Genomic DNA, 24737 nt, shown 5'->3' with positions numbered 1-24737 from the left:
TATTTTCATATGTTCATTTGCCATCCTCATATCCACTTTGGTGAATTGTTCATTCAGTTCTCTTGTACACTTTTTAATCGGGTTGTTTTCTTATTGTTGAGTTTTGGTGTCATGTCTAAGATTTCTACCTAAGCAAAGATACAAAGATTTTCTTCTATGTTTTCTTCTAAAAGTTTCATAGTTTTCTCTTTTAAATGCATATCTATATGCATATTCAGTTAATTTTTTTATAGATAAGAGGTTTAAGTATAGGTTCACCTAATAAACATATGGATATCCAGTTATTCCAAGAAAATTTGTTAAAAAGACTTTCTCCATTGAACAGTTTTTGCTCCTAGGTCAAAAAGGAATTGGTTATATTTATATGTTGTATTTCCAGATCCTCAATTCTGTTCCATTGATCTTTGTGCTTATTCTTTTGTCTATATATATATATATATATATATATTTTTTTTTTTTTTTTTTTTTTTTTTTTTTGTCTTTTTCGCGACCAGCACTCAGCCAGTGAGTGCACCGGCCATTCCTATATAGGATCTGAACCCGCGGCGGGAGCGTGGCCGCGCTCCCAGCGCCGCACTCTCCCGAGTGCTCCACGGGCTCGGCCCATCTTTTGTCAATATTGCACTGCCCTAATTACTGTAGATTTATAGAGAGTCTTAAAATCTGGATTGTGACTTCTCTAGCTTTATTCTTCTTTTTTAAAGTTGTTTTTAGCTATTCTAGCTCTTTTTGCCATTCCATATAAATTTTATTTTTTTTTACTGACTTAGGAAGAGAAATTTAATCTGTAGTTTAAATTTTTCTCACAACACACACATGAAAATGCTAAAAGGTTTTAACCATCAAGTCTTACCAGCCACTTAAGAAACAGATCATTCCAAATTGACATATGTTTTTCTAGAGAACAGAAAACAAGGGTACACTGTCTAATTTATTTTCCGGATTAGTATATCTTAATTGCAAAAGCAGGCAACAAGAGGACAGTAAGAAAAATTGCAGGCCAATCTCACTCATGGATTTAATAAACTCAAAGCAAACCAAATTTATTGAGGGTATTCTTTTAAAAAGATAGTAAGTTATGACTAAATTGAGATAACTTTAACAATACAAGTTTAGTCTAATATTAAATAATTTATCAATATAAATTTATCACATCAGCAGATAAGTGGAGAAAAACCATAAGATCTTCACAACTGTGGAAAAAGCATCCAGTAAAATTTAATATTCATTCATAATATGAATGTGTTATATATGCACAACGGAATACTACTCAGCCATAAAAAAAAATGAAATTCGGCCATTTGCAGCAGCATGGATGAGCTTGGAAAAACTTATGTTAAGTGAAATAATCCAGGCACAGAAAGAGAAATACTGCATATCCTCACCCATAAGTGGTAGCTAAAAAATAAATAAATAAGAAAGAAAGAAAGAAACACTAATCACAATAATACATTGAACTTTCAGAAGGAGAGAACAGAACTGTGGTTACTAGAGATGGGAAAGGGGGAGAGGGAGATAGGTTAGCAAGAAATTGGTTAATGGACACAAAGAATGATTATGTTTTATAGTGATGAATATGCGAATTATTCTGATTTGATCATTGCATATCGTACACAGGTATTGATATTCAACACTGTACACAAATATGTATAATCAGTTATGTTTCAATAAAAAAAACTATACTCACCATGTTGTACAATGAATATCCTGAACTTATTCCTTCTGTCTAACTGAAATTTTTTATCCTTTGACCAATATCTCCCTAATCCCACCTCACCCAGCCCCTGGTAACCACCATTCTACTCTCTGCATATATCTGCTCACCTTTTAAAAGGATTCCACATATAAGTGAGATCGTGCAATATTTGTCTTTCTGTGCTCAGCATATTTCATTAAACATAACTTCCTCCAGGTTCATCCATATTGTTGCAAATGACAGGATTTCCTTCTTTTTTGAGGCTGAATTAAAGTCTATTGTGTATATATGTATACCATATTTTCTTTATCCATTCATCCATTGATGGATACGTAGATTGATTCCCTATCTTGGCAGTGTGGGAGTGCAGATATTTGATCAACATGCTGATTTCATTTCCTTTGTTTATATACCCAGTAGGGGGATGCTGGATCATATGGTAGTTCTACTTTTAATATTTGAGGAAACTTCATACTGTTTTCCATAATGGTTGTACTAATTTACATTTCCACCAACAGTGTAAAAGGGTCCCCTTTTCTCCACATCCTTGGCAACACTTAGTATCTTTCATCTTTCTGATAATAGCCATTTTAACAGCTGTGAGGTAATATCTCATCATGATTTTAATTTGCATTTCCCTGATGATTAATGATGTTGAGCATCTTTTTATATACCTGTGGGTCATTTGTATGCCTTCTTTTGTTAAGTATCTTTTTAGGTCCATTGTTATATCATGTTATTTGTATTCTTGCTATTAAGTTGTTTAAGTTCCTCATATATTTTGGATATTTACCTGTTATTGGATGTAAGGTTTGAAAATCTTTTCTTCCAGTCCATAGGTTGTCTCTTCACTCATTTCTTTCCTTTGCTGTGCAGAAGCTATTTAAGTTTGATGTAATCCCATTTGTCTGTTTTTGATTTTGTTCCCCGTGCTTTTGGGGTTATATCCAAAAAATTATTGCCCACACTAATGTCACAGAGCTTACTCCGTTTTCTTACAATAGTTTTACAGTTTCAGGTTTTTCATTTAAGTCGTTAATTCATTTTGAATTGATTTTTTAATATGAAGTGAGATAAGGTCCCAATTTCATTCTTCTGCCTGTGGATATTGAGTTTTCCCATCACCAATTATTGAAGAGACTCTTGCTTTCCCATTGAGTGTTCTTGGCATCTCTGTTGAAAATCAATTGACTAAAAATGCATGAATTTATTTCTGGGCTCCCTACTCTGTTCCATTTGTCTTTGTGTCTGTTTTTATACCAGAACCATGCTCTTTTGATTACTATAACTTTGTAGTGGATTTTGAAATCAGATGGGCGATACCTCCAGCTTTGTTCTTTTTGATTGAGATTGCTTTAGCTATTCAGGATCTTTATGGTTTCATATAAATTTTAGGATTGGTCTTTCTATTTCTGTAAAAATGTCATTGGATTTTTTATTCGCATGGCATAATATCTGTACATTGCTTCAAGTACTATGGACATTTTAACAATATTAATTCTTCCAATTCATGAACACAGGATATCTTTCCATTTACTTGTGTCTTCTTCAATTTCCTTCATCAATGTTTTATAGTTTTCAGTGTGCAAATCTTTTACTTCCTTGATTAAATTTATTCCTAAGTGTTTCATTTATAAATAAGCTATTGTAAATAAGATTATTCTCTTGATTTTTTTCAGATAGTTCCTTATTAGTGTATAGAAACACAACTGATTTTTGTACATTGATGCTGTATCTTGCAACTTTCCAGATTCATTTATTAGTTCTGACAGTTTTTTGGAGGAGTCTAAGGTTTTTGATATATAAGATTACGTCTGTAAACAGAGACAATTTAATTTCTTTCTTTCCAATTTGGATGTCTTTTATTTCTTCTACTTGCATAATTGCTCTAGCTAGGACTTCCAATATTATGTTGGGTAGAAATGGCAAGAGTGGGCACCCTTGTCTTGTTCATGAACTTATGGAAAAATCTTTCAGTATTTTATTGTTGAGTCTGATGTTAGCTGTTGACTTATCATATAGGCCCTTTACTGTGTTGAGGTTTGAATGTACTTCTATCCCCATTTGTTGAGTTTTTATAAAAGGGTGTTGTATTTTGTCAAATGCTTTTTCTGCATCTATTGAGATGATCATTTGACTTTTGGCCTTAATTTTGTTTATGTAGTGTAACACACTTAATTGATTTGCATATGTTGAACTATCCTTGCATCCCTGGGATAAATCCCACTCGATCATGGTAAATGATCCTTTTAATGTGCTATTGAATTAGGTCTATCCTGGAGAATGTTCTGTGTGTGCTTGAGAAGAATGTGTACACTGCTGATGTTGATGGAATGTTCTGTATATGTCTTTTAGGTCCCTTTGATCTAAGGTGTAGTTTAAATCCAATGTTTCCTTATTGATTTTCTGTCTGGATGATTTGTCCATTGTTGAAAGTGGAGTATTGAAGTCCCTTACTATTATTGTATTGCAGTCTCTATTTCCCTTCATATCTATCAATATTTGCTTTATGTATTTATGTGTTCTGATGTTAGGTGCATATATATTTACAATTGTTATATCTTCTTGCTGAATTGACCCATTTATCATTATATAATGACTATCTTTATCTCTTTTTATGGTTTTTGATTTAAAGTCTATTTTATCCGATATAAGCATAGCTACCCCTGATCCCCTTTGGTTTCTATTTGCATGGAATATCTTTTTCCATCCCTTCACTTTCAATTTATATGTGTCCTTAAAGATGAAGTTAGTATCTTGTAGGCAGTAAACAGTTGTGTCTTGATTTTTAATCCATTCAGCCACATGATGTCTTTTGATTAGAGAATTTAATTCATTTACATTCAAGATAATTATTGATAGGTAAAGACTTGCTTTCATCATTTTATTAATTGTTTTCCAATTGTTTTGTAGATCCATTGTTTCTTTCTTCTACAGTTGTCTTCATTTGTGATTGGATTTTTGTTTGTAGTGATATGCTTTTATTTTTTACTTTTTGTCTTTTGTGTATCTTCTATAGATTTTGCTTTGTGGTTAGCATGAGGCTTACATAAAATTTTGTATGGTTATAACATGCTATTTTAAGCTGATAACAATTTAATTTTAATTCCATTAAAAAACTCTACAGTTTTCCTTCTCTGCTCCCCACTCCAACACAGACACACATGCACTTTCCAGAGTTCTTTATTTGTATTAGCTCAAGTTACTGTCTAGCGTATTTTCCTTTCAGTCTGAAGAGCTCCCTTAGCATATCTTGTAGAGCAAGTCTACTAGTGGCAAACTTCCCCAGAGTTTGTTACTCTGGGAATGTCTTCATGTTTTCTGCACTTTTGAAGAATAGTTTTGCTGTTTATAGAATTCTTGGTTGACAGATTTTTTTCTTTCAAAACTTTAAGTATGTCATTTCTCTGCCTTCTGACTTAAATGGTCTCTAATGGAAAATTATCTTTTAATCTTATTGAAGATTATTTGTGCATGATGAGTCATTTGTCTCTTGCTGCTTTCAAGTTCTTTGTCTTTTGGTAGTTTGTTATAGCATGTCTTGGTGTTTCTCCAAGTTTATCCTCATAGGAGTTTTTTGAGTTTCTTGAACACATAGATTCATGCTTTCCATCAAATTTGGGAAGTATTTGGCCATTATTTCTTCAAATACTCTTTCTGACCCCTTTTTGTCTTTTCCTGTGACTACCATAATATGTCTGTTGATACACTTGATGGTTGTCCCATAGGTCCTTTAGGCTCTGTTCCACTTTTTTCATTCTTTTTTTTTCTTCTTCCAGACTGCATAATTTCAAATTTCCTATCTCCAAGTTCACTGAGTCTACCTTCTGCCTACTTTAGTCTGCTATCAAACCCCTTGTGTAAATTTTTCATTTTAGCTATTGTACTTTCTAATGTAGAGTTTCTTTGTGTTTATAAAAATAATTTTTATTTTTTTAATGGTTATTCTCATTTTTGTTCATACATTGTTTTCCTTGTTTCTTTTGGGGTTTTTTGTCCATGGTTTCCTTTAGCTCTTTGAGCATGTTTAGGAAAAATGTTTTAAAATCTTTGTCTAGTAAATCTAAAGTCCAGGCTTCCTCAGGGGTGTGTTCTATTTTTTTTTCCTGTGAATGGGCCATTTTTCCTGTTTCTTTGTATACCTTGTAATTTTTTGTTGGCTTTTGGGCATTTAAATATTATAATGAAGTAATGCTGAAATCATTTCACCTCATTCTCCAGGGGTTGCTGTCTTTGATTTTTGAGGGTTGCCATCATCCATTTCTTTAGTGACTTATCCACACCACTTTGCAAAGACTGTATTCCTTGTTTGTGGTCTATCTAAGTTTTCAGACAGAGGTTTCATTCAACACCAAAATTCATCTGCCCCCTTTTTTATTAAGCAGTTCCCTGTTTGCCAAAAGTTTTGAATTATATTCTGAAGTTCTGAAATAGTTGACATGTCAGTCTTCGACAGTTTATATTCACTTCAGTGGAGAGACCAACTTCAGTGGAATTTGAGTGTCCTACTCCACGATTTTCTGTGATGTCACTTCTACCTCCTTTTTTCATATATCCTTTCCTTGATAGTAATCTTGTTTTTATTTTATTTTTATGTATAGTTTAAATTACTATTTTTGTTTCCTGGTGCTTGAAGAATGTGAAGTTAATGATATGCAAAATAATACATATTATCTTTTAATGCTTGGCATTTCCTACCTTAAAAATCTACTAATACAATATTTTAGCCATGCATATATCTCACTATCTCCCAGTTGCACCAGTTAAATTGTAAATGAATTCTTTTCCTCATGAAAGATAAAACCAAATGGTAGCATTCAATCTAATTTTATTATTTATAGCCATCAGTAATGCTAAGTTTCTCAACAAGTGGTGCTAGAAAAACTATATCCATATGCAGAAGAAAGAAACTAGACTCCTCTCACCATATACAAAAATCAACTCAAAATGGATTAAAGACTTAATTGTATGACCCAAAACTATAAAACTACTAGAAGAAAACATAGGGGAAACACTCCAATACATTGGTCTGGGCAAAAATTTTATGAAGAAGACTTATAAAGCTTAGGCAACAAAAGAAAAAATATAGGCCTTTGGGATTGCAAAAGAAACAACAGAGTGAAGAGGCAAACTGCAGAATGGGAGAAAATATTCACAAACTATTCATCTGACAAGGGATGAGTAACCAGGAAATATAAGGAACTTAAACAACTCAATAGCAAAAAAAAAAAAAAAAAAATCCAATTTTAAAATAGGGAAATGACCTGAATAGACATTTCTCAAAAGAAGACATACAAATGGCCAACAGGTATATGAAAAAAATGCTCAACATCACTAATCATCAGGGAAATGCATTTGAAAACCATGGTGACATATTATCTCATGCTGGTGAGAATGGATATTATTGAGCTAGCCTGTTAGCTCAGTTGGTTAAAACACAGTGTTGTAACACTAAGGTCAAGCGTTCAGATCCCCATACTGGCCAGCCATCAATAAAAAAAAAAAGAAAGAAAGAAATGACTAATATCAAAAAGACAAAAAATAACAAATGCTGGTGAGGATGTGGAGAAAAGGGAACTCTTATACACCTGTTGGTTGGGATGTATATTAGCACAGCCATGATGAAAAACAGTATGGAGTTTCCTCAAAAAACTCTAAATAGAACTATGATATGATTGAGCAATCCCACTGCTGGGTATTTATCCAAAGGAAAGAAAACTAGCATACCAAAGAGGTATCTGCACCCCCATGTTTATTGCAGCAGTACTCACAATAGCCAAGATATGGAATCAACCGAGGTGTCCATCCACAAATGAATGGATAAAGAAAATGTGGTATATATAACCAAGGGAATACTACGTGGCTATGAAAAAACAACATCCTGTCATTTGCGACAACATGGATGAGCCCAGAGACATTATGTATAAGTACCACGCGCTAACCGATTGCGCCACTGGAGCTCCTCAGAGACATTATGTTAAGTGAAATAGGTCAGGCACAGAAAAATAAATATCGCATGTTCTCATTCATATGCAGGAATTAAAAATATATATAAGTTGAACTTTTAGAAGTAGAGGGTAGAATTGTGATTACTAGAGGCTGGGAAGGGGAGGGGGAGGGAGTATAGTGAGAGGTTGGTTAACAGAGACAAAATTACAGCTAGATAGGAAAAATAAGTTCTAGTTGTGCACAGTGGTGCTAAGCATCTATAATTAACTTTAATTTATTGTATGTTCTCAAATGGCAGGAAGAGAGGAAATCAAATGTTCTCATCGCAAAGAAATGATACACATTTTAGTGAAGATAAATATTCTAATTACCCTGATTTGATCATCACACATTATATACATGTATTGAAATATAACTCTGTACCCCTTAAATTTGTACAACTCATATGTGCCAATCAAATAACAAAAATAAATAAATAAATGAATACTGAGTAACCACAATGGCTGCCACTAAAGGAGAGGGGCTGTTTTCCACCTCAGGGACTCTGAGAACACTGCGGGAGCTCGGGAGATGGATGGAAAATACCTACAAGGGGAGGGATTGGAGGAGTGGAGGAGATTTAGCCTAAGACACTCTCAACAATTACTACAATTTCAAAATATCCACATCATTTCAAAGTTAAACATTTGCTAAAGTCAGGAAAAAACACCTCAGACTTGGTATCTCCTATGCTTAACATATTTGGCTTCTGAAAATTTGGAGTCTGATTATAATTCTTTTCTCCTTTCCCATGAATTGTTTTGGAATTGAAAACCTTTGGAATTGATAAGAATCTCATATGTAGTATAAGATGCTGGATAGAGAGAGAATTGAGAAATCAAGCCAAAATTAATATGTTGATTTTCAAGAATTCATGCCAATAAATGAGATTATCCAAAAAATGCTAAGTTTAAAAATTATATTTATATTTAATTATTTTTTCTATTCACTTTCTCTTCTCTGTTTTTATTTCAGGATTCATATTCTCCCTTTGAACCAGTAGATTCACCTTCTTTAGTAGGTAAGTTATTATTTTTACATAGATTATTATAATTTTCAAACATTTCTTCAGTGAAATTGGGAACATGAACTCATCAAAATAATTATTATCAAGACTTTTCCTTCAAAAGGTAAAGTACACTATAATTTTTTTTGATTATTGGCATGAAAACATATGGAATTACATTATCAGTGGGAAATCAAGCAAAGAAAAATACAGGTGGCCTTAAAATCTGGAAACCTAGATAATTTTAATTTTACATGGATTATAATATTATATTAAACCATTTATTACATTTGTTTATCTATGTTTCCAAGCTTTTTGTCTACCCCATAGATCTATCTAATGAAGAGGTTTTTCTAATCCAAGAAGTCATTCAGTAATATCATTATGAAGACACTTTCAAGAAAGCAGTAAACGCAAAGGTGGTAATAAAAATATTTAGAAACCAGTACAGCATGAACATAGAAAAATCAGACCACACAATGCTGTTGGATCAGAGTTCTGGGGTGCCCTGCTATGCCATGTTGGGATTGAGAAAAATGGGAGATTCCTGTGGGAATCAAGGTAACTAGAGTGGTGTATATAAGGTGACACTTAGACATCTTGAGGCAGCAACTTTTTACCAATTAGTACACAAGTGTTTCAATATTCTAACAATTGAGACAGTCATAGCTGTGTGAGGCTGCATATCCTTTCAGAAGAGACTGCAGTAATCTAATTAAAATGAAGAGAAAACAAGAAGATAACTAGAACACTTGCTATAGAAGAAAGATGAGCAAGCGATCACATTTCTTTGTAACATACAGGCATCCTTGGGTTGTAGAGAGTGCTCTCCAATTAAGGACTTATGGAAAAAGAATCAGATGAAAGTGTGATTGAGAAGTATAGTTTTAGAACAAAACCCCCAAATAGGAAATTTGGCTTAGCTTACATAGTAGAATGTGGTAAAATGAAGGATCTTAACATGATTAGAATTTAATGCTTTAGCTATATATGTTTTCATACATCTGTTTCATATAACACAGTTTTAAGGACATATACTGGGGTGCAGGAAGCTATTTTGGATCATAGGATGTCAGATTCAGGAACTAATATTTTAAATGCCAGAAAAAGTTTATGATATACCTGAATTATTGTTAAAATACTGCTTGGAAATACATTCAGAATTAATAAGACATCTTGGGAGACTGAGATACTTGGGTACTTATAATATGATACTGCTGTAGTTTGAATATGTCCCCCAGAAAGCATGTGTTGGAAACCTAATCCCCAAAGCAACAGTGTTGGGAGGTGGGGCCTAATGAATGGTGATTAAGCCAGGAGGGCGGGCTGAATGGATTAACACCATTATTGAGAAAGTGCGTTCCTTAAAAAAGGGGAATTCAGCCCCCTTTTGTCTTTCTCTCTCTTGCCCTTAGGTATTGCCTTATACTGCCTTATTTAGTCTTAAGAACTTTGTAAATGCTTTACATATATTAACTTATTTAATCTTCATACAACCCTATGAGATTGACACTATTATCCTAGTTTTACCAACCAAGGCAATGGAAAGTCTAATATGAAAATTCTATAGAAGAATTTATAAAACAAGCCAGTAGTCCAGTTTCCTCTGAAAAGTCTTTGTAAGTAATGTCAAATCAAATCTATGACACATCTAAAATTAAAAGTAAATGCTTAGGGGAAAAAAGCAGAGCTTATTTTCTTATTGCCCACTACTATCTTGCTCTTGGGCAGGTCATTAACTTTTCTGGATTTTTCTCATCTTGAAACGAGAGAGGTGGTTTCAAGACTGTTAGATCTCCTGTTACTTTAAAAGTCTATATTCCTAAATTTATATCTAAACAGAACCTTTAAAAAACTATTTAAATAAGATTCCTGAATATATATTTAAAGTAGTTTTGCCATATTTTGCTTTATACTTTTCAATTTGCTAATGCAGACCAGTCTTACATAATTAACCCAATAAATTATATACACTATGTAAATACATCATTTAAAATGTATTTACATTATATAAAGTCAAACAGTGCATTTAAGAGTTTATTTAGTAGTGCTCACATAGCACTCTTGTTCAATTCCTTGAATTAGCACTACCTGTAAGCAAATTAGAGGTGTGTGCCTAGCCTAGTTACTTTGGAGCTGCTTTTGTAGAGACCCTTGACTCTGTGATATAAATGTGGTATTTACACACATTTATTTTAGCCTGGCCCCACAAACCATTGAAGATCATGGTCATTCCACTCCCTACTTTATAATCCTCTTAGTTAGTTTGTTACCTAAGACTCCTCTCTAGGGTCATAAATTGAATTCTTGAGGAAATACATAATTATTCACAAAAGGTATCTAGAATGTAGATTGTCTACTCAGCTTTACAGAGTTAGGTATGTGTAGCAAATGTATGATGGAAGATTACTCAGATGACTGCTAGAGGACAGGCTAGAATGAGGTAGCTCTAAGAAGGATGACTAAAAGTCATCTTTTATACATCCAGTGAAGCACAGCTTTGAGTATGTACATAATTTTTTTGCAGCCATGAACAAGGTCAGAACCACCAGGAGTGCAATGATGAGATTTTTTTTCATCTTTAAATTTTATCTTTTGAATTGACATTAAGAGCCAGTCAAAAGTAGAAATATTCGATATAAACTTTTACAATGATTTGACTAAAAAACAATCTTATGTACATGAAAGTACAGAGTATAGTGACATTTACTTTTAATCACTTAATATACTAAAGATAGTAGTCAGAGTTATTAGGTGACAGATGCAAAAGTGTAGTGTATCAGGGGTCAGAGGAAAGGAGATAGTAATGATTATAACAATATCACAAAATTTTCATTCATCTTGTGCTTCTTATGTTCCAGGCACAGTGTTAGATGCGTTAGCCAGTTAAATCACACAACAACCCTATGAAGGAGGATCTTCACCTTTTTACAAGTGAGGAAACTGAATCTGAGTCAAAATGACTTGTTCAAAGTCAGATGGTTAGTTAGTTGCAGAAACTGTTTGAATTCACGCAATCTGCTCCAGAGACTGCGTGCTCTCAACCACTATGTTTTCACAATCACTCATAGAGATTTGTCTGTAAAATACACTTGTTAAATGTCAAAAGTGCCAACTTACTTACATAATCATTTTTTTCATTCTTTTTCCAATGCATTAATGCAAGATAAGCCCTGTGGATATAAAAATACAAATAGAAAAGGAAAAACAGTAAGTAGATTGATATATCTTTAAACACCATTGTTAATAGTTTACATTGTTTTGAATTAGTTAATATTTACGGACAGTATTCTGTCACCAAAAAGGCATATACTTTATTATCATAAATTTATAAAGTTATTATAAAGTGATTTTTATCATATATTTTTTTCGTAGTTATAATAAATTAATAGATTATTATAAAGCAAAATAAATAAAACATCAACTTTAGCATGCTATACTATTTTAATTAATTGCTTCTGCCTCCCCAAAATAGCTGTTACTTAATAGGCAAATCACAACAGCACCAGGAAAGCACAGACTATGCCTGCTCATCCATTGTGATATGAATAATTTTATTTTATTTTTTTAGCAGTTTGCATTATCTTATTTTTATGTATTTTCATTGACACATAATAGTTGTACATGTTTATGGGGTACAATGTGGTGTTTCAATACATGTGTACGTTGTGTAATGATCAAATCTGGGTAATTAGCATATCCATCACCTCAAACATTTATCATTTCTTTGAAGTGATAGCATTCAAGATTTTCTCTTCTTGCTATTTTGCAATATACAATACATTATTGTTAACTGTAATCACCCTATTGTGCAATAAGACACCAGAACTTATTCCTCCTATTTAATTTTAATTTTGTACAGGTTGACCCAATGTCTCCCCATTTCCTCCTCCCCTGAACCCTCCCCAGTCTCTGGAAACCACCGTTCTATTCTCTGCTTCTGTGAAATCAACTTTTTAGATTCCACATGTCAGTGAGATCAAGCAGTATTTGTCTTTCTGTGTCTGGCTTACTTCACTTGACATAATGTCTTCCAGGTTCATCCATGTTGTCAAAAATAACCAGAGTTCATTCTTTTTTATGGCTGAATAATATTCTATTGTGTATATACAAGAGTACTTCAAAAAGTTTGTGGAAAAATAAAATCAAAAGATAATACAAATCTTTCCATGAACTTTTTGCGTACCCCTCATACCATGTGTAATGATCAAATCAGAATAATTGGGATATCCATCACCTTGAACATTTATCATTTGTTTGTGTTGGGAACATTCCAAATCTTCCCTTGTAGCTAGTTTGAAATATACAATAAATTATTGTGTAGTCATCCTACCGTGCTATCAAACACTAGAACTTATTCCTCCTATCTTACTGTATTTTTGTACCCATTAACCAACCTCTTTGTGTCTATACTTCTCAGCCTCTAGTTACCACTATTCTACTCTTTTCTTCTATGAAATTAACTTTCTCAGCTCCCACATATGAGTGAGAACATGTGATATTAGTCTTTCTGTGCTGGGCTTATTTCACTTTATATAATGTCCTTGAGGCGCATCCATATTGCTGCAAATGACAGGATTTTATTCTTTTTATGGCTGAATAATACTCTGTTGTGTATATATACCACATTTTAAAAAATTCTTTCATCCATTGATGGACACTTAGGTTGATTCCATATCTTGGCTATTGGAAATAGTCCTGCAATAAACATGGGAATGTAGCTATCTCTTCAATATACTGATTTTTTTTTTCTTTTAGATATATATCCAGTAGCGGGATTGCTGGATCAAATGATATTTCAATTTTTAGTTTTTTGAGGAACCTCTATACAGTTTTCCATTATGGCTGTACTAATTTACATTCCCACCAACAGTGTAAAAGAGTTCCCCTTTCTCTGCATCCTCACCAGCATTTGTTATATTTTTTCTTTTTGATGATAGCCAGTCTGATGGATGACATATCATTGTGGTTTTGATTTGCACTGCCGTGATGATTAGTAATGGTGAGCATTTTTTTCATATACCTGTCGGCCAATTGTATGTCTTCTTTTAAAATATCTGTTCAGATCATTTGCCCATGTTTTAATTGGATTATTATTTTTATCATTATTATTGCTGTTGAGTTGTTTGAGTTCCTTATATATTCTGGTTACTAATTTCTTGTTGGAAGGATAGTTCGCAAATATTTTTTCCCATTTTATAAGTTGTCTCTTCACTGTATCAATTGTTTCTTTTGCTGTACAGAAGTTTTTTAGTTTGATACAATCCCATTTGTCTATTTTTGCTTTTGTTGCATGTGCTTTCAAAGTCTTACCCCAAAAATCTTTGCCCAGACCAATGTCCTGAAGTGTTTCCTCAATGTTTTCTCCAATTAGTTTCTGTTTTGGGTCTTACATTCAAGTCTTTAATCGATCTGAGTTGATTTTTATATGTGGTGAAAGAGAGAAGTCTGTTGGGCGTCTCCGGTGGCCTCACGGGACCCCAACAGGTTTTTCCTTTCCCTAGAGGGTTGGGGCCAAAGGGATTGCCCTTTTCTCCCCCCCGAGGATGCAGGGCAAAAAGAGATTCCAAGAGATGGGTGAGCAACACATACACATGCAGCGGGGATTCTGTCAGGCAGTTCCATTTATTGTAACACAAAAGATCATATTTATATGCTTAGCAGGAGGGGATTTCCAAGCTTAGGCCAATCCTTGAAAAGGTCAAATGTGCACGTGCCTTGCCTCTCTATGCTTAGCCCTCCCCCTTAACTTCCCTTCAGTGCCACCTTTTATCCTTTTAGGCCATCTGTTTTTGCTTAGAAAAAGGGCGCGGTTCCATAAGGAGTCCAATTTCATTTTTCTGCATATGGATACCAATTTTCCCAGCACCATTTATTGAAAAGACTGTCCTTTCCCCCGCCAATGTTTGTTCTTGGTGCCTTTGTCAAAAATAAATTGGCTGTAAATGCATGGATTTATTTCTGGGGGTTCCATCGGTCTATGTGTCTGTTTTTAATTGGATTTTTTTTTATTGGGTTGAGTTCTTTATATATTCTGGATATTAACCCCTTGTCAGATGTATAGTTTGAAAATATTTTCTCCCATTCTGTTGGTTGTCTCTTTACTCTGTTGATTGTTTCGTTTTCTATGCAGAAGCTTTTTAGTGTGATGTAATCCCATATGTCTATTTTTCTTTTGTTGCCTATGCTTTTGAAGTCATATTCAAAAAATTCTTTCCCCAGTTCAATGTCATGAAGCATTTCTCCTATGTTTTCTTCTAATAGTTTTATATTTTCAGGCCTTACATTTAAGTCTTTAATTCATTTTTAGTAGGTTTTTGTATATGGTGAAAGATGTAAGTCCAGTTTAATTCTTCTGCATGTTGATTAAATTTTCTCAGAATCACTAATTGAAGAGATTGGTCTTTCTCCAATTTGTGTTCTTGGCACCTCTGTTGAAAATCAATTAGCTGTAGTTGTATGGATTTATTTCTGGGCTCTCTATTCTGTTCCATTTGCTTATGTGTCTGTTTTTATTCCAGTACCATGATGTTTTGATTACTATGAACCATTTTAATGAAGTCATTGTCCTTATCCCAACTGCCATTAATATTTGAAGTTAACTGTCTTGTATTCCTTTCTTTGAACCTTGAAAATTTGTAATTGTTCAAGATTTAGTTGTCTCATTGCCATGCCAGGCTAATAGCAATAAGTATTTCAGAAATGGAACAGGAGTTGTGTAGCTTCAGATGAGGATCAAACAAGAAAGAAATACTGAGGTGAAAGGTGAGAAGAGAAATAAAAACCTTCCTCTACCCCATATTTTGCACTCAGAAGGCAAGAACCATGCTCGCACAGGAGAAAATAATCCAAACCCTAAAAAAGTGTCAGTGCTTTTTCTTGCAATTTTTAATGATTAACTGATTCTTTAATCCAAGACATTGGAGCCTCATGCTAATATTCTTTTGCAGAGAGTAGGATTTGATATAAGAATTTCTTGGACTCTATGCTATAGGGTTTAGTCAATTTTAAGTTAGTGATCTCAATGTTTTAGTCCATTTTAGTCCATTGCTTATAGCAGAATACCTGAAACTGGGTAATTTATAAAGGAATTTCTTATAGTTTCAGAGGCTGGAAAGTCCACAGTCCAAGGGGTGCATCTGGTGAGGGCCTTTTTCTTGGTAGTGGCTTGCTACACAGGGTATCACATGGCGAGAGTGGCTGAGCAAGAGAGAACCAACTTTCTCACTTGCTCTCTTTATAAATCTATCAGAACCATGCCCCATTACTCCATGATTGGATCAATTCATTCACAAGGACACAGTCCTCACAATCTAATGAACTTTTAAAGGCCTTACCTTTCAAATACCATAATTGGATTTCCCACCTTCTTAACACTCTTACAATGGGGGTCAAGTTTCAGTACATGAACTTTTGGGGGACACATTTAATCCATAACACTCAAATTGTGCAGGGACATTACTGATTCTAATGTTCAGTCCAGTTGTCCCACTAAGCCACTAAAATGTTCTGCAAATTTTAATGTTTTGTTGTTTAAACTACTTCTTTCAGACTCATGTGCATCTAAAAATAGCACCAAAAAATCCATCTGCTTATGTGGTCTAAACTTTTATTTAGGAAAAAAATGGCAAGTACATATAAAATATTGTGTTACAAGATTTCAAGTTGGAAGACTTGGATTCTGGCATCATCAGACTAACAGCAGACTTCTCAACTGAAACTCTATAGGAAAGAAGAAAATGGGATGACATATTCAAAATACTAAAAGAAAAAAACTGCCAGCCAAGAATACTATACCCAGCAAGGCTGTACATCAAAATTCAAAAGTAAGGGAGAAATAGTGTATTTCCCAGACAAACAAAAACTGCGGGAGTTCATCACCACATGACCAGTTCTGCAAGAAATTCTCAAGGGAGTCCTGCATCTGGAATCATAAAAACAATAATCACTACCACGGATACACAAGTAAGAACAAAATCCACCAGTAAAACACAAATGCAAATGAGAGAGACAAAAGAAACTAAACCTTACTGCCTCAAAAAAACCCCCACAGGGCCGAGCCCGTGGTGCACTCAGGAGAGTGCGGCGCTGGGAGCGCAGCGACGCTCCCGCCACAGGTTCGGATCCTATATAGGACTGGCCGGTGCACTCACTGGCTGAGTGCCGGTCACGAAAGAAGACAAAACAAACAAACAAACAAACAAACAAAAAAACCCCACAAACATGGAAGACCAATAATCAAGGGAGAAGAAAGAAAAAAGTGATACTCAAAACATCTAAACAAAAAGCTATAAAATGCCAGGAATAAGGTAGTACCTCTCAATAACAACCCTAAATGTAAATGTATTAAAATCCCCACTCAAAATACACAGACTGATGGATTGGATCAAAAAGCAACACCCAACTGTATGCTGTCTTCAAGAGACTCATCTCACCAGTAAAGATGCACACAGACTAATAGTGAAGGGATGGAAAAAGATAGACCACGCAAATGGAAACCAAAAATGAGCAGGAGTAGCTATTCTTATATTGGATAAAATAGACTTTAAAACAAAAACCATGAAAAGAGACAAAGAAGGCCACTATGTAATGATAAAGGGATTGATCCAGCAAGAAGACATAACAGTCATAAATATATATGCATCCAACACTGGACCACCCAGATATATAAAGCAAACACTTTTAGATCTAAAGAAAGAGGTAGATCCCAATACAATAGTAGTGGGGGACCTGACCACCCCCTTCTTATCATTGGACAGATCATCCAGGAAACAAATCAATAGAGAAACACAGGATTTAAACTACACTTTAGACCAAGTGGACCAGGTAGATATCTACAGAACATTTCATCCAATGACTATAGAATACACATTCTTCTCATCAGCACACAGAACTTTCTCCAAGATAGACCATGTTAGGTCACAAATCAAGTATCAATAACTTTTAAAAAATAGAAATCATCTCAACTATCTTTTCAGACCACCATGTATTAAAACTAGAAATTAATAACAAGCAAAACTCAGGAAATTAAATAGCAGGCTCCTAAATGACCTATGGATCCAAGAAGAAATTAAACAGGAAATCAAAAAATTTCTAGGAAACAATGAAAATAAAGACACATCATATCAAAACCTGTGAGATACTGCAAAAACAGTACTAAGAGAGATGTTTATAGCAATAAAAGTTTACATTAAAAAAATAGCAAGATTTCAAGTAAACAACCTAACACTACACCTAAAAGGACTAGAAGAACAAGAACAATCCAATCCCAAAGTTAGTAGACTAATTAAGAGTAAGATTAATTAAGATTAGAGCAGAACTAAATAGTCTAGGTACCCAAAAAACAATACAAAAGATCAATGAAACAGAAAGTTGGTTTTCTGAAAAACAAAAAAAATAGACAAACCATTAGCTAGGTTAACAAAAAGAAAAGAAAAAGAAGACTCAAATAACAATAATCAGAAATTAAAAAGGAGACATTATAACTGGTTCCACAGAAATACAAAAAATCATTAGAGACTTATAAACAACTATATACCAACAAATTTGAAAACCTGGAGGAAATAGATACATTTCTGGACCCATACAAACTACCAAGACTGAACCAAGAAGACATAGAAAACCTAAACAGAACAATAACAAGCAATGAGATTGAAGCAGTAACCAGCAATCTTCTAACAAATAAAATCCCAGGACGGGACGGCTTTACTGCTGAATTCTACCAAACCCTTAAATAGGAATCAATACCTATTCTCTTCAAACTATTCCAAAAAATTGAAGCAGAGGCACTCTCCCAAACTCATTCTATGAGGCCAGCATCACCTTGATTCCAAAACCAGAAAAAGATACAACAAAAAAAGAAAACTACAGACCAATATCTCTGATGAACACAGATGCAAAAAATTCTCAGTAAAATACTAGCAATCAGAATATAGCAACATATCAAAAAAATTATAAAGTGAAGAAGGCCTGGTGGTCTCATTTACAAAACATATGGTCACATGGTAAGCAACATGGGCATCTTAGGAAGCAGTCCCAGGAGAAGTGTTCCCAGAAAGGTCTTCAGAGGGACAAACCATATGAAGCTCAGTAAAACATAACGTATCATGAGGAAAACTCATTACTCTCTTTATGACATAAAATGAGAATTTTAATGCATGGTTACAATAACTAATATACTCTGCTGCGGGACGTTAGTGAAGTTGCTTTTTTCAGGCTAGAATGTTGTGATGCTGTAATCAGAACATGCTTTTTTCCCTTTCTTCCAGTTTCAAATGCAAATTCATCATTGGGCTCACTTCTAATAATTGCAATGTTTCCTGCCTTGGGCTTGCAACAGAAGCCAGACAAAGTAGTGTTTGCTTAGGTAATAATTTAGACTTTTATCTTATTTGTGATTACTATAGTGATTACTATAGCTACAAGGTATAATTTTACTGTCTTATTTAAATTTTATAAGTTTGAATGTTTTTACACTAACTTTTCCCAATAAAGCCCATTATGAAACCAGGAAAAAAAAAAAAAACATATGGCCAATGTCTTCTTTGGCCTTAAAATTATAGGATAGTCACTTCAAATGGCTTCATGTTTGCATGTTTCAGTGCCAGAGCATAAGAATAGACTCTGGCACCCACTGTAAGATGTTCTTCAGCTACCAGAGCATCAGTTCTCTTCAGCAGGTCATTTTTTGGTAAAGAAATTACTTCCACAAATTCTTCATCCCCTGGCTTTGGCTTAGGTCTTACATTTTCAACATCATCACCATTAATGATGACTGTCACACTGTGTGTGGTACAGTTTGACAAACCTGGATCCATACATACAACTGCAGAATCCAAGTGGGATTCATCCCAGAAACGCAAGGATGGTTCAACATATGCAAGTCAATAAATGTGATACATCACATCAACAAAATCAAGGACAAAAACCATATAATTATCTTAAGAGATGCAGAAAAAGCATTTGAAAAAATTCAACATCCTTCATGATAAATTAGGTATAGAAGTATCTCAACACAATAAAAGCCATCTATAACAAGCCCACCACCAATATCGTCCTGACAGGAACAAGACAAGGATGCCCACTCTTATTACTCCTATTAGACATAGTTTTTTTTTTTTTTTAATTTTATTTTGTCGATATACATTGTAGCTGATTATTGCTCCCCATCACCAAAACCTCCCTCCCTTCTCCCTCCACCCCCCCAACAATGTCCTTTCTGTTTGCTTGTTGTATCAACTTCAAATAATCGTGGTTGTTATATCTTCTCCCCCCCCCCGGTTTGTGTGTGTGTGTGTGTATGTGTGTGTGTGAATTTATATATTAATTTTTAGCTCCCACCAATAAGTGAGAACATGTGGTATTTCTCTTTCTGTGCCTGACTTGTTTCACTTAATATAATTCTCTCAAGGTCCATCCATGTTGTTGCAAATGGCAGTATTTCATTCGTTTTTATAGCTGAGTAGTATTCCATTGTGTAGATGTACCACATTTTCCATATCCACTCATCTGATGATGGGCATTTGGGCTGGTTCCAACTCTTGGCTATTGTAAAGAGTGCTGCGATGAACATTGGGGAACAGGTATACCTTCGACTTGATGATTTCCATTCCTCTGGGTATATTCCCAACAGTGGGATGGCTGGGTCGTATGGTAGATCTATTTGCAATTGTTTAAGGAACCTCCATACCATTTTCCATAGAGGCTGCACCATTTTGCAGTCCCACCAACAATGTATGAGAGTTCCTTTTTCTCCGCAGCCTCGCCAGCATTTATCGTTCATAGTCTTTTGGATTTTAGCCATCCTAACTGGGGTGTGATGGTATCTCAATGTGGTTCTGATTTGCATTTCCCGGATGCTGAGTGATGTTGAGCATTTTTTCATATGTCTGTTGGCCATTTGTATATCTTCCTTAGAGAAATGCCTACTTAGCTCTTTTGCCCATTTTTTAATTGGGTTGCTTGTTTTCTTCTTGTAAAGTTGTTTGAGTTCCTTATATATTCTGGATATTAATCCTTTGTCAGATGTATATTTTGCAAATATTTTCTCCCACTCTGTTGGTTGTCTTTTAACTCTTTTAATTGTTTCTTTTGCTGTGCAGAAGCTTTTTAGTTTGATATAATCCCATTTGTTTATTTTTCCTTTGGTTGCCCGTGCTTTTGGGGTCGTATTCATGAAGTCTGTGCCCAGTCCTATTTCCTGAAATGTTTCTCCTATGTTTTCTTTAAGAAGTTTTATTGTCTCAGGGTGTATATTTAAATCCTTAATCCATTTTGAGTTGATTTTAGTATACGGTGAGAGGTATGGATCTAGTTTCATTCTCCTGCATATCGATATCCAGTTATCCCAGCACCACTTGCTGAAGAGGCAGTCCCTTCCCCAGTGAATAGGCTTGGTGCCTTTGTCAAAGATCAGATGGCAGTAAGTGTGTGGGTTGATTTCTGGATTCTCTATTCTATTCCATTAGTCAGTGTGTCTGTTTTTATGCCAGTACCATACTGTTTTGGTTATTATAGCTTTGTAGTATAGCTTAAAGTCAGGTAGTGTTATGGCTTCAGATTTATTTTTTTTGCTCAGCATTGCTTTGGCTATTCGTGGTCTTTTATTATTCCATATAAATGTCTGGATAGTTCTTTCCATTTCTGAGAAAAATGTCTTTGGAATTTTGATGGGGATTGCATTGAATTTGTATATCACTTTGGGTAGTATGGACATTTTCACTATGTTGATTCTTCCAATCCAAGAGCATGGAATATCTTTCCATCTTCTTGTATCTTCTCTAATTTCTCTCAGCAGTGGTTTGTAGTTCTCATTATAGAGATTTTTCACCTCCTTGGTTAACTCAATTCCTAAGTATTTTAATTTTTTGATGGCTATTGTAAATGGGCAGGTTTTCTTGATTTCTCCTTCTGCATGTTCACTATTGGAGAAAAGAAATGCTACTGATTTTTGTGTGTTGATTTTGTATCCTGCTACTGTGCTGAAATCATTTATCAATTCCAACAGTTTTTTTGTAGAGGTTTTAGGCTGTTCGATATATAGGATCATGTCATCTGCAAACAGGGACAGTTTGACTTCATCTTTTCCAATCTGGATGCCCTTTATTTCCTTCTCTTCTCTGATTGCTCTGGCTAGTACTTCCAACACTATGTTAAATAGGAGTGGTGAGAGTGGGCATCCTTGTCTAGTGCCTGTTCTTAAAGGAAAAGCTTTCAGCTTTTCCCCATTCAGGATGATATTGGCAGTGGGTTTGTCATATATGGCTTTAATTATGTTGAGATACTTTCCCTCTATACCTAACTTATAGAGGGTCTTTGTCATGAATGAGTGCTGAACTTTATCAAATGCTTTTTCAGCATCTATAGAGATGATCATATGGTCCTTGTGTTTGAGTTTATTAATATGGTGTATCACATTTATTGATTTGCGTATGTTGAACCAACCTTGCATCCCTGGGATGAATCCCACTTGATCGTGATGAATAATTTTACGTATGTGTTGCTGTATTCTGTTTGCTAGTATTTTAGTGAGGATTTTTGCATCTATATTCATCAAGGATATCGGCCTGTAGTTTTCTTTTTTGGTTATATCTTTACCTGGTTTTGGTATCAGGATGATGTTTGCTTCACAGAATGAGTTTGGGAGATTTGCGTCCGTTTCAATCTTTTGGAATAGTTTGTAAAGAATCGGTGTCAATTCCTCTTTGAATGTTTGGTAAAATTCTGCTGTGAATCCATCTGGTCCTGGGCTTTTCTTTGTTGGGAGCCTTCTGATAACAGCTTCAATCTCCTTTATTGTTATTGGTCTGTTCAAATTTTCTACGTCTTCACGGTTCAGTTTTGGGAGCTTGTGTGTGTCCAGAAATTTATCCATTTCCTCCAGATTTTCAAATTTGTTGGCGTATAGTTGTTTGTAGTAGTCTCGAATGATTCCTTGTATTTCAGATGAATCAGTTGTAATATCGCCTTTTTCATTTCTAATTTTTGTTATTTGAGTCTTCTCTCTTCTTTTTTTTGTTAGCCATGCTAATGGTTTGTCAATTTTATTTATCTTTTCAAAAAACCAACTTTTTGATTCGTTGATCTTTTGAATTGTTTTTTGGTTTTCAATTTCATTCAGTTCTGCTCTGATCTTAATGATTTCTTTCCGTCTGCTAACTTTAGGATTGGATTGTTCTTGTTTTTCTAGTTCTTTAAGGTGAAGTGTTAGGTTGTTCACTTGCCATCTTTCCATTCTTCTGAAGTGAGCATTTAATGCAATAAATTTTCCCCTCAATACTGCTTTTGCAGTATCCCACAGGTTTTGGTATGATGTATCATTGTTTTCATTAGTTTCAATAAACTTTTTGATTTCCTGCTTGATTTCTTCTTGGACCCATATGTCATTAAGTAGAATGCTGTTTAATTTCCATGTGTTTGTACAGTTTCCAGAGTTTTGTTTGTTATTAATTTCTAGTTTTAATCCATTGTGGTCTGAGAAGATACATGGGATAATTCCAATTTTTTTGAATTTACTGAGACTTGATTTGTGACCTAATATGTGATCTATCCTGGAGAATGATCCATGTGCTGATGAGAAGAATGAATATTCTGAGGTTGTGGGGTGGAATGTTCTGTAGATATCTGCCAATTCCAATTGGTCTAGAGTCTTGTTTAGATCTTGTGTTTCTCTACTGATTCTTTGCCTAGATGATCTGTCTAATATTGACAGTGGAGTGTTCAGGTCCCCTGCTATTATGGTATTAGTGTCTATTTCCTTCTTTAGGTCTAATAGAGTTTGTTTTATAAATCTGGCTGCTCCAACATTGGGTGCGTACATATTTATGATTGTTATGTCTTCTTGATGGATCAGTCCTTTTATCATTAAGTAGTGTCCCTCATTGTCTCTTTTTATGGTTTTTAGTTTAAAGTCTATTTTGTCAGATATAAGAATAGCCACTCCAGCTCGTTTTTCTTTTCTGTTTGCATGTTAAATCTTTTTCCATCCTTTCACTCTTAGTCTGTGTGAATCTTTATGGGTGAGGTGGGTCTCTTGTAGGCAGCATATAGTTGGGTCCTGCTTTTTGATCCAGTCAGCCAGTCTGTGTCTTTTAATTGGGGAATTTAAGCCTTTAACATTAAGAGTTGTTATTGAAAGGTGTTGATTTATTCCTAGCATTTTATTGGTTGTTTGGTTGTCTTAGGTGTCTTTTGTTCCTTGCTTTCTGATTTACTGTTTGGTTTCTTTGTTTGTTGGTTCCTTAGGTTGTAGATAGTGTTTTTGTTAGCTTGTTTTCTCTTCATGAATGCCATTTTTATTGTACTAGCGGGTTTAGATTTTTCTTAGGTTTTTATGGCAGTGGTAGTTATTTTTCAGGAACCAAACCCAGTACTCCCTTGAGGATTTCTTGTAAGGGTGGTCTTGTGGTAGTGAACTCCCGCAGTTTTTGTTTGTCTGAGAAATATACTATTTGCCCCTCATTTCGGAAGGATAGCCTTGCAGGGTAGAGTATTCTTGGCTGGCAATCTTTGTCTTTTAGTATTTTGAAAATATCATCCCATTCCTTTCTAGCTTTTAGGGTTTGTGATGAAAAGTCTGATGTTAACCTGATTGGGGCTCCCTTATAGGTGATTTGACGCTTCTCTCTTGCAGCTTTTAAGATTCTCTCTTTGTCTCTGAGTTTTGCCAATTTGACTATGACATGTCTTGGAGAAGGTCTTTTTGGGTTGAATACGTTTGGAGATCGTTGAGCTTCCTGGATCTGAAGATCTGTGATTTTTCCTATACCTGGGAAGTTTTCTGCCACTATTTTGTTGAATATGTTTTCAATGGAATCTCCATTTTCCTCCCCTTCTGGAATACCCATGACTCGGATATTTGAGCGCTTGAGGTTGTCTGATATCTCTCTCAGATTTTCTTCCATGTCCTTGATTCTTTTTTCTTTCTTTTTGTCTGCTTGTGTTATTTCAAACAGCCCATCTTCAAGTTCAGAGGTTCTCTCTTCAACTTCGATAAGCCTGCTGGTTAAACTCTCCATTGTGTTTTTTATTTCGCTGAATAACTTCTTC

Source organism: Cynocephalus volans, chromosome 1 (genome assembly GCF_027409185.1).
Source record: "Cynocephalus volans isolate mCynVol1 chromosome 1, mCynVol1.pri, whole genome shotgun sequence".
Taxonomy (NCBI): Eukaryota; Metazoa; Chordata; class Mammalia; order Dermoptera; family Cynocephalidae; genus Cynocephalus; species Cynocephalus volans.
This window is presented reverse-complemented; position numbering follows the sequence as displayed.